Raw genomic sequence first — 9,672 nt, forward strand, 5'->3', positions numbered from 1 at the left:
CAGCACTGCTCACCTGACCTGGAAGCCCTCTCTGTAATATACAGGCCATTTTATTTACCATTAAAACAGCACACTGCTGTCTACATAGCCCCATAGATAGTAAGGGTGGGGGAAAAAATCGATACAGCATAGTATCGCGATATTTCTCGTGGCAATACTGTATCGATACACAGGCGCCAAGTATCGATCTTTTATTATTTAAATTGCACATCAGAATTTAACTTTTTGGTAGTATAATAATAAAATCAATTGCTTATTCAGTCCACCAGATGGCGCTGTTTGTTTTCTGGTGAGGTCAGCGGGGTGACTGTCAGCGTGCAGGCGGATGTAGATAAAATAAACATGGCAGCGTCAGAGAAAGAAATCAGAAATGCACCATCTGCGTTTAAATCAAGTGTTTGGACTTTTTCGGATTTTTAACAAGGAGGGGACAACTGAGATGGACATGAGACATGGGATTTGCAAGGAGTGTCGTATGCAAATAAAATACTCAGGGAATACCACAAACATGAGGGCTCATCTCACACGCCACCATCCAGAGTTAGCGTTAGCCGAGGACGGTAAAGCTAATGCTAAACCAGCTCCGCCGAAAAACCAACCAACACTGGACACACTTAGCTTGACAAAGCTACCTCCCAATTCAGAGCGAGCTAAGAAAATAACTCAAGCCATCGCCTACTTCATGTGCAAAGACCTGCGTCCATACAACGTTGTGGAAAATGAAGGATTTTGTCACTTGCTAAAAACCGGAACCAAGGTATGTGACTCCGTCGCTGCTTTTTGTACTCATTTTAATTGTAAAAATACCTGTAGTAGCACAGCAGTGCATACCTGTTGGTATTACAGTCTAGTCCACCTTAATTAAAAATGCAAACAGTTCAGTTTGCCAGGTGTATACAACATTTATAACATATTCATTAAAGTGCTGGTTAGTTAGTCAGCTTGACAGTCACATTTTACAGCAATAAAATTCATGTGAGATGAACAAACAGATGTTGACAAAGTTTTCCTTTGGGGACATAATAATGAAGTTGGAAAAAAGGTAATAAATTGCAATATATTGCAGAATATCGCAATATGTTTAAAATCGCAATAATATCGTATCGTGACCTAAGTATCGTGATAATATCGTATCGTGGTACCTCTGGTGATTCCCACCCCTAATAGATAGCCCATAGATGCTAACATTAGCACAAGTTTGGCTCACTGCTAACCATAGTGAACAAACTGCAGCACGGGGAGGGATACCTATTGTAGCAGGGGACTTAACCAAGGCATCCTTAAAGTCTGTACTCCCCAGCTTTTATCCAGCATGTAGATTGTGCTCCTAGAGGGAAGAACACACAAGACCATGTATACTCAAACATCAAGAAAGCATACAGAACTGCACCTCTCCCTCACCTGGGCCAGTCAGGTCACATCCAACTATTCCTGGTCCCAGCATAAATCCCAATCAGAAGGACTTTCAAAACCTGGCCTGACACTGCCCTATCCCAGCTCCAGGACTGCTTCCAATAAGGACATGGTCGTGTGCAATGTTACAGAACAGAGCCCTTTGTTAATTTTTATGATTTCATCTTGCTTGTATGCTGCACAATTTACATTACAGCAGAGGTGTAGCCTACAACTGAATGTTTACTCAGAGTTCAATGTTCCTATCAATTAGTATTAGTATAGTATTAGTATTTTATGTCTTTGAATTGTTTTTACTTGAATACTTACATTTTAAAGAAAATAAATAAGAAATGTTTTCATTCAACAATCAGTGATTAAGTAACTCAGACTTTTAAAAAACATTTTTTAAAGGATATCGTCTAATTATCGTTAAAATCGCCAAAAATATCAAGATATTATTTTTTGTCCATATCGCCCACCCCTAATAACTGCACAGTTTGAGTCATTATGTAACACACAATAACACGAGTCGTTGTAGGAATAAGAAAACAGTCTGTGCAAACTGTTGGTTTGCACAGACCACAAGCCAAAAAGCTGCACGCAGTCGGAACTACTGCAGACCACGATGTTTGCAAAATGCACAATAATGCTCGCGGGCATGATGCAACAGGCATACAGTGGCCTTCACTTCCTGCTGTCCACTGTAAAGTCCTGGCTCACAGAGAAAACCACCTTCGGTCATTGTAAACCCCTGTCAGGCATTGATGACTGTTCACACAATGAGACATAAGTTACACCCCTTTACCATTAAGAGGGAATGGTCCACGAGCAATGTGCTGCTATGGCTGTGCAGGATGGAGACAAGGAGGTGGTAGAGAAAGACTGCACAGACTGTTGTGAGTGATGGGGAGGGTCTGTGTTTGACAATGTTTTTAAAAGATGTTGGAGACAAAAAGTGTGCCAAGGGGACATCTCCATCAATCTGACAGAGTCCATCCCGGCCTAGCATGGCTTTCTTAGCATGCTGTGTGTATGTGTGAATACAAGGGTGTGCAGCAGGGGGTTGCATGGATGTAAGGCACTGCAAGTGGTCCTCCCAGATGGTTGTGTCCCACTGCTAGTAGGAGGTCTGGAGCTTTTATCTACGACAGGCAGTAGGTCTTAACATCCTCCACACACACTGTCGGGCTCCAAGCCTGAGGCCCACAGTGCTGAAGCTATGAGAGAGGCAGGGTGTCCCGGCGCAGGAACAATTCCCTGCTTCCCCTTAGTCTTTTTTCAATAGAGAACGAAAAGACCTCAGTGACAGCCACTGATCAGAAACGCAGGGGACTGAGGATGCTCACTTTGGCAAGGTCTACACACACACACACACACACACACACACACACACACTCCTCTGAGGGTTGAAGCTGGTCCAGAGCATCAGCATTGTTGGAGAGGCTTAGTGAGTCAGAGAAGGAAAGTCTTCAAGAGGAAGAGCAGGAAAAACAGAGAAAATTGGAGAGTCAGACACGGAGATGCCAAGAGACACTGTGCCAAAACACATTCCTAATCGACTTGCTGCCGACTTGCAAATCCAGCATTCTCATCTGGTCTATGCAAGGTCATCTGTGAGATGTACTGAGACAAACCGAGTGAGACAGTGGGAGACGGTGCAGTGAATAACGGTTGTTAAAAGAGAGAGGGGACAGGGTCTCGATTTAGGACAGTATGTCTGCTGCTACATGAGAGAGAGAGAGAGAGCGAGAGCGAGAGCGAGAGAGAGAGAGACACACACACTATAAGGTGAATTCTAAAAGTTGTCCGCTTCAGTGTCCTCCACAATGCCACCTTGTTACCACTCAAATCTCCAGGAAGTCATTTTTCAGAGAGTTTGGTGTGTGTGTGAATCATAGCAGATAGGGGTTATTCTTTTATCCTTTGACCCAGATTTAAAAGGGAGAACTGAACAGGGGACATGAAAGACACGGACCTCCCAGCGGAGCCAGGGTCATGTGCAGCCCGAACACAGGCGCACACCGGCACAGCCAGCCGAGCAGAAAACACTATTACACACACACACACGCACGCACGCTCGCAAAAATGCATGCATGCTTGCACACCTTCAAAAAAAAAAATCACATGATCAAGATCACCCAAAACAGGGCATGGAAATTCTGTCAGACACACCTGCCTCAGCTCTCACGACAAGCCTGTTCCTCCCCCACGCCATGTACATAGCGTTTTAGTTCCAATGAGGCAAAACATGCAGTCATATATGTGTAATCACCGATTGCTATTGGAAAAAAAACCCTTTCTCTGCACAAAATCTAACTCATGAATATTCATATTTACTAGCAAATACTTCCTTCATTCACATGCATTCGAGTAAGATTTTAAAGCTCTGCATTGATGACATTTTCCACAGTCATACAAGCAAAGGCATTGGCAGAATGTGAACAAGTTTAAGTTTGTAAGCAAGGCAAAGGTGAAGGAGAAATGATTCTATTCTTTACTCTCCTTAGATACAGCCTTATTGTGATACAGCAGCCGGCGATGAGGTTGGCGTGGGTTAAATGTTGTCTTACAAAAGGACAAAGATGAGTACATCTGTGTGTCAAAAACAGTCTCCAAGAATAAGAGGGATTATTAAAGCAGACAAGATGCAGCAGACAAACAAGTTAAAGATAACAGTCTGTGTGTGTGTGTGTGTGTGTGTGTGTGTGTGTGTGTGTGTGTGTGTGTGTGTGTGTGTGTGTGTGTGTTTCCCTACCCCAATGAATTAAAAAAATATAGTGAATAACAGGTGCAAACAGATTTATAGAAAAATTGCAGGAGCAGAATGGACAGATTTACAGTGGGAAATGGGCAAATTTACAGGCAGAAACCTGGATGCACTGGAGACACAATATTGGGCTTCCGCCAGTGTTAAATATGGTCCCTCAACCTACAACCAGATGGTTCCTCACTTCTGACTGCCACCGCCACACTTCCATTCCACTCCCTCTCTTAATTTTTGTCTCTCCAACAGTCTCCTACATCTCCCTCACAGAGGATAATAGCTAAATGCTGTCATTTCAGCAACTCAACTTAGTGCCACAACCAATTGTGCTGTCACAAAGAAATAGTCCTTACTCTGGATATGAGTGACACTCTTTGGCCAGGCTCCTATGACTACTCCGTATGACCACTGAAACCCCTTAAGGTACACTTCTTGTTAGAGGTGACAAGTCAGCTTGGAGAAGAAAGTCATTACCAGAGAAGAAAAGTATCAGGCAGCCTCCTGCTGGTGTAAATTGAAACCAAATACAATGGCTCCAAGCCAAGGAAGTATTCTGTGAAATCTAACATGGCCATTTCCTGGGCTTGTGGGTAATTCAAAGCTTTTTTTTACCTAAAATGAGCAATGTCTTTGGCAGGATTTTTTTTCTTTCGGAATTGAGAAGCATGTTTTTTGCTCTTTAATGCAATTAAAAAAAACAATGTCTCATAGACTCCCTGCCAATATTTCTACAACATCTTTTATTTTTTTCGAACAGACTTTTAGAAATCCCTCGTCACCTACTTAGTAATTGCAGCCCTCCTCTCTAGTCACATTAAAGCCTGGGAGCTTGGCCACATGTTTCAGGGCTGGCCTACAATGCACAAGGACGAGGAGGATGAGGAAACTAGTGGGGGTTCAGAGGCATAAAAGTTCCTTTCTTCTTCGTCCTTGCCTCTTTCTTTGAGCCAGAACAGAGGGTTGCCACGGCAATGAGGTTGGTCTGTCTCCCACGCCGTGGTCTGGGAAGAGCAGCAGCTTGCTCTGACATTTACTCAGGCTGGAGGAAACAGAGACGATAGAGGAGAGAAACACACATACAGCAAGAGGAAGGGGGGGGGGGGCGTTAGCAAAGTTGGCGGTTGCAAAGAAAGATAACACCTGTAACATCAGAGGTTGACACACACATGGACAATGGGCTGCCACTGCCTTCATATAAAGCTTTTATCTTCTTCTCCGTGTCCATTCAGCCCCAACTTCTATTCCTGGCCTCCTTTGTTTCATTTGCCCTCATTTAGATCTTGCCAGCTAGTCAGTTAGCCAACACATATTTCCATCCTAATCATAATCACTGCCAAGCCATGCACAGAAGCAATGCACAAACACGACCACAAGCTAACAGACACACAAATGCACATCAAAACACAGACATACAAAACTATGGCCACCCTACAGAGAGGCCAAGTACCCACATTGTCAACAAACTCTGAAGTCAAAACTGGAAAACTCTGGCAGAGATTCTAGGTAACACAGCTCAACTGCTTTGGGTTCACATTTCAGCACAGTAAAAGTTGACCTAGGAAAACCGCTAGGGCTGGGAAATATATTGATATTATATTGATATTATGATATGAGACTAGATATTGTCTTAGATTTGAGATAATGTAAAATTGTAATATATTAAGTGTTGTCTTTTCCTGGTTTTGAAAGCTGCATTAGAGTAAAGTGATGTCGTTTTCTGAGCTCAGCAGACTGTTCTAGCTGTTCTTATTATTTGCCTTTACACACTTTGTCATTAAATCGACATTTCTGGTGATTATTTATAAAAAAATCGATAACGCTAACCCTGATATTTGATTTTCTCCATATCGCCCAGCCCTAAAAACAGCTACTGAGCAGATTCTATTACATCACTCATCTTTTGGTATGTGCAAGCTTGAGTGCTCGTGTAGCCATGCCATTGTGTGCATGTGTGGCTATCAGAGGTATGAAGGTTTTGGGTCCACCAACAGGTCAACATAAAAGACCTCCATGCTGGAAAAGCCTGTGACACTTAAGGAATAGGGGTGGGAATCACCAGAGGCCTCACAATACGATATCATCACGATACTTATCTCACGATACGATATCATCACGATACGATATCATCACGATATGATATTATTGCGATTTGAAACATACAATATTTAGCGATATATCGCAATAGGTTACCTTTTTTCCAACTTCAAATTTTTCCCAATTACAAATGATGTCCCCAAAAGGAAACCGTATCGATACAGTATTGCCACGGAAAATATTGCCATATTATGCTGTATCGATTTTTCCCCCCCACCCCTATTAAGGAACCCACAGCAAGTCAAAAACACTTTTCTATTTTATCAAAAGCTGTTCATACACGGTCAGTTTCTGATTAAAAGGAGACAACTGGCATATCAGATAATACAAGCAAGGAAAAAGAGGTAAGAAGGAAATAAATGATGCGATGTGGGTACAGATAAGCTTGAGTATAACATACTGGCAGATTTACAGTAAACATGTCATGCTTTTTTCCCCTAATATATCTGTTAGCCTACAATCCACAAGAGGCAGAGAAAGAAGAGCATTACAATATGCTACAATGCAAGTCATGCAACATTTGGCACAATGCTAATAGAAGTGGTAGCATTCCATGAGATACATCCATGTGCCACTTTATGGAACTTCAGTACGAATATGCTAATGCACACTTTTCTCTCTGAAACACACAAGGCTCTCTGTCAGTAGTGAATGAGCTTTGTTTTCCCTAAGACTAGAGTTCCAGTGGAAATGTTCACTTTTAGCCTCCTTCGGATTCTTCTGAATCTAAATAACAGCAACTTCAATGGGGATTACCATTTCCTACATGAACACAGGAGGTATAAAAAGACATTTGTCCCAACATGACAACAAAACTTTTCCTCATCTCAGAGTACCATCTATCCTTATTTCCTGAAGATCACCCCAGAACAGTGCACTCAGTCGCATTTGGTCTTCGGTGCTCAAAGCATAAACGAGATCTGAAGAACTCAACAGCAACATTTCTTGTAAAATACAAATGTCACAGCTATGATAATACAGACATCTCAAACTACTTTCTACCAACCGTTTATCTCGATGCAATAGGACAAAACTTTCAACAACAAGGTCTGTGGGTTTTCATGAGCACATGTACAAGACACCTGTAATAAAGTGCCAACAATTAGTATTTTATTTTAAATATTTTGAAATGGAAGTCCCCTTTATCTTTCTCATTCAAAACTGCTTTTAGTGATGTTTTACCCGTAAAGAAATGAAAGACTGAAAAACTCAACCATGATCCTTTATACTATATTGAGGCCTTTTTCTCTATCTGTTGAATGCAGTACATGAATAAATATTGGCAAAACATGTTTTACTCTGGTTTTGTCTGCCAGCTCATGAGAAAGATATCTCAGCGGTTAGCCTTCCATCTGCCTGATTGAGCCAGAGACGGTTTAGTTTAGAGGATCTTTGATTGAACTTTGTGTGGATTTGTAACCAGCGGGGGCAGAAGTGACAAGCCTGAACCCCACTGTGGCCTCCCTAAAATGCAGTGATTTCTCTTTCATAAACCAAGGCAGCCAGGACTCCTCACTACCCAAAATATCTATCACTGTACATTTCAATAAAAATATTTCATAATTTTCTGTCGCCTAACAGACTTATTATTTCCTTGTTTCTGCAATGACTTCCCCACTCTTCATTGACTTTCCTCAAATGAGTGAAACAGCGCCCCTCTGGGCTTTGAACCTATCTGGATGGTCACAGCCGGTATTGCACCCTTAATACGGAATGGAAGAAAGGTGAATGGTGCGGTCACTGTCAAGCCACTACGAAATGGACAGGTCCATGGACGCAAAAAATCTGAAATAACTTGTGAAGCTAAACAACAGAAAGTTAACAACATCCATTAAATGAAAAAACCGGGAGAGTTAGCTTGTTTTCCAATGCTGCCAATGTGGCCCAGCTAAAGACACGTTAGCATCGCTAGCTACTAGCAGCGATGGACAGATGAGTAACGTCAAATGAGGACTCCTCTTAACAGCCCAAACTAAAGTGCAGTTGGACAGACATGGATACTTAATCAACATGACAGAAAGGATGATAGATTTAGACATTAAATAACGTGAGTTAAATAATGTAAATAATCTGAATCCGTCTTCCTCTGTTTATATTTGTTTGCTGTTTTTTTCTCTGATTGTCAACGTTACATGTGTTTACGTTGCTGTATGTACGTATTTTAACTCCTTGCTTGTCATGTTGAGGTTACGGTATATTACATACTGTACCTTGTTTGCCTGGACCCTGAAGCTGTCATAGTCGGGCGAGCCCTGCAGCGCTTTAAATGATTTGTAATTTACCCAACTTTGCATCTCACCTGTTGTCTGATTTGTGAATGCGCCTGCGCAGAAGGTCCGCTAGTTGGTTGTGAAAATTCCTTCAATCTTGTTTTGGAACTTTTCTGTAACTAGCATATATAACTAGCATACTGTAGGCCTTTGGTATGGTACACATGTAGGATGTGTAGGCCTATGTCATGTATTTGATAGGCCTACATGCATTGTTTTCTTTGGATGAGAACATAACTCATTAAAACATTATTGATAAAATTACACATTTTCCTACTTGCAAGTGCAACTTATTGTTTCTTAGATGACTTGTCGGACTTGGCTTCTGAACCATGAACATCTGTTAGTTGTTCAGTTATTTTGAGTGGCCCTCTAAAATAACACCTAATCAGATTGTGCCAGAGCTTCCACTGAAAACAGGTTTTACTATAGGCTACTTACCAATTTCTTATGTTTATCTATTTTGAATTGAAAGGGCATGTGGCTTAGCTTAGCTCAAACCATATGTGTATTTGGGATAACCCATTGTGCCTTAACCTTTTATTACATATAAAAAACTAAACTTATTTTTTTTCACAATATGTTCCTGACATGTTACAATGGAAGTTAAAAGCAATAAACATCAAAACCATTCACATGTGGTTATGCCATACAAAATAGCACAAATCATAACCTGAAATATAACTTTAATTTTGATGTGAAGTAATTTTTTCACTTTTGTCCTGATGCTACTCTCGTCATTTGTAGACTCCCTATGATGAACGCATGCTGACTTGGTCATAGCTTCATTTGTACACTCTGTCTCTTCTGTACAGTGATATGGGAATAAAGACAGACCAAACGATGCTTTGTAGCGGATTTATCCATCTTTGTGTATGATCTTATCACTTGCCAAAGGCACTTTGCTACAAAACAATGGGGGTCTTGAACTTGTGTCCTATCTACCCCTCATTCTCAGGGGTCAGTCATTCTGCTGAGGCTGAACTCAGGGATAAAAGCAACAGGAGCAATATGAGCCTGGAGGGGATCTTCTCACCCTGAGACGAGTGATTACTTCGCTGGGACTAAGTTATGCTAATGCATTCATCTCCAAAAGCACCGTGATTATTTAGAGTTCCTCACCAACTGTTTTAGATTTTGCTCGCTTGC

General features: G+C 41.5%; 1 protein-coding gene across 1 annotated transcript in view; it reads right to left on the reverse strand.

Annotated features, from left to right (window-relative positions):
• Positions 1-8,567, reverse strand: part of nphs1 (NPHS1 adhesion molecule, nephrin) — a 67,799-nt gene extending 59,232 nt beyond the window's left edge. Inside the window, 1 exon segment of the mRNA XM_028580132.1 lies at positions 8,464-8,567. The gene's annotated coding sequence lies outside the window, so the exon portion shown is untranslated.
• Between the last annotated feature and the right edge of the window lie 1,105 nt (positions 8,568-9,672).

This window comes from Perca flavescens, chromosome 6 (assembly GCF_004354835.1).
Source record: "Perca flavescens isolate YP-PL-M2 chromosome 6, PFLA_1.0, whole genome shotgun sequence".
Classification (NCBI taxonomy): Eukaryota; Metazoa; Chordata; class Actinopteri; order Perciformes; family Percidae; genus Perca; species Perca flavescens.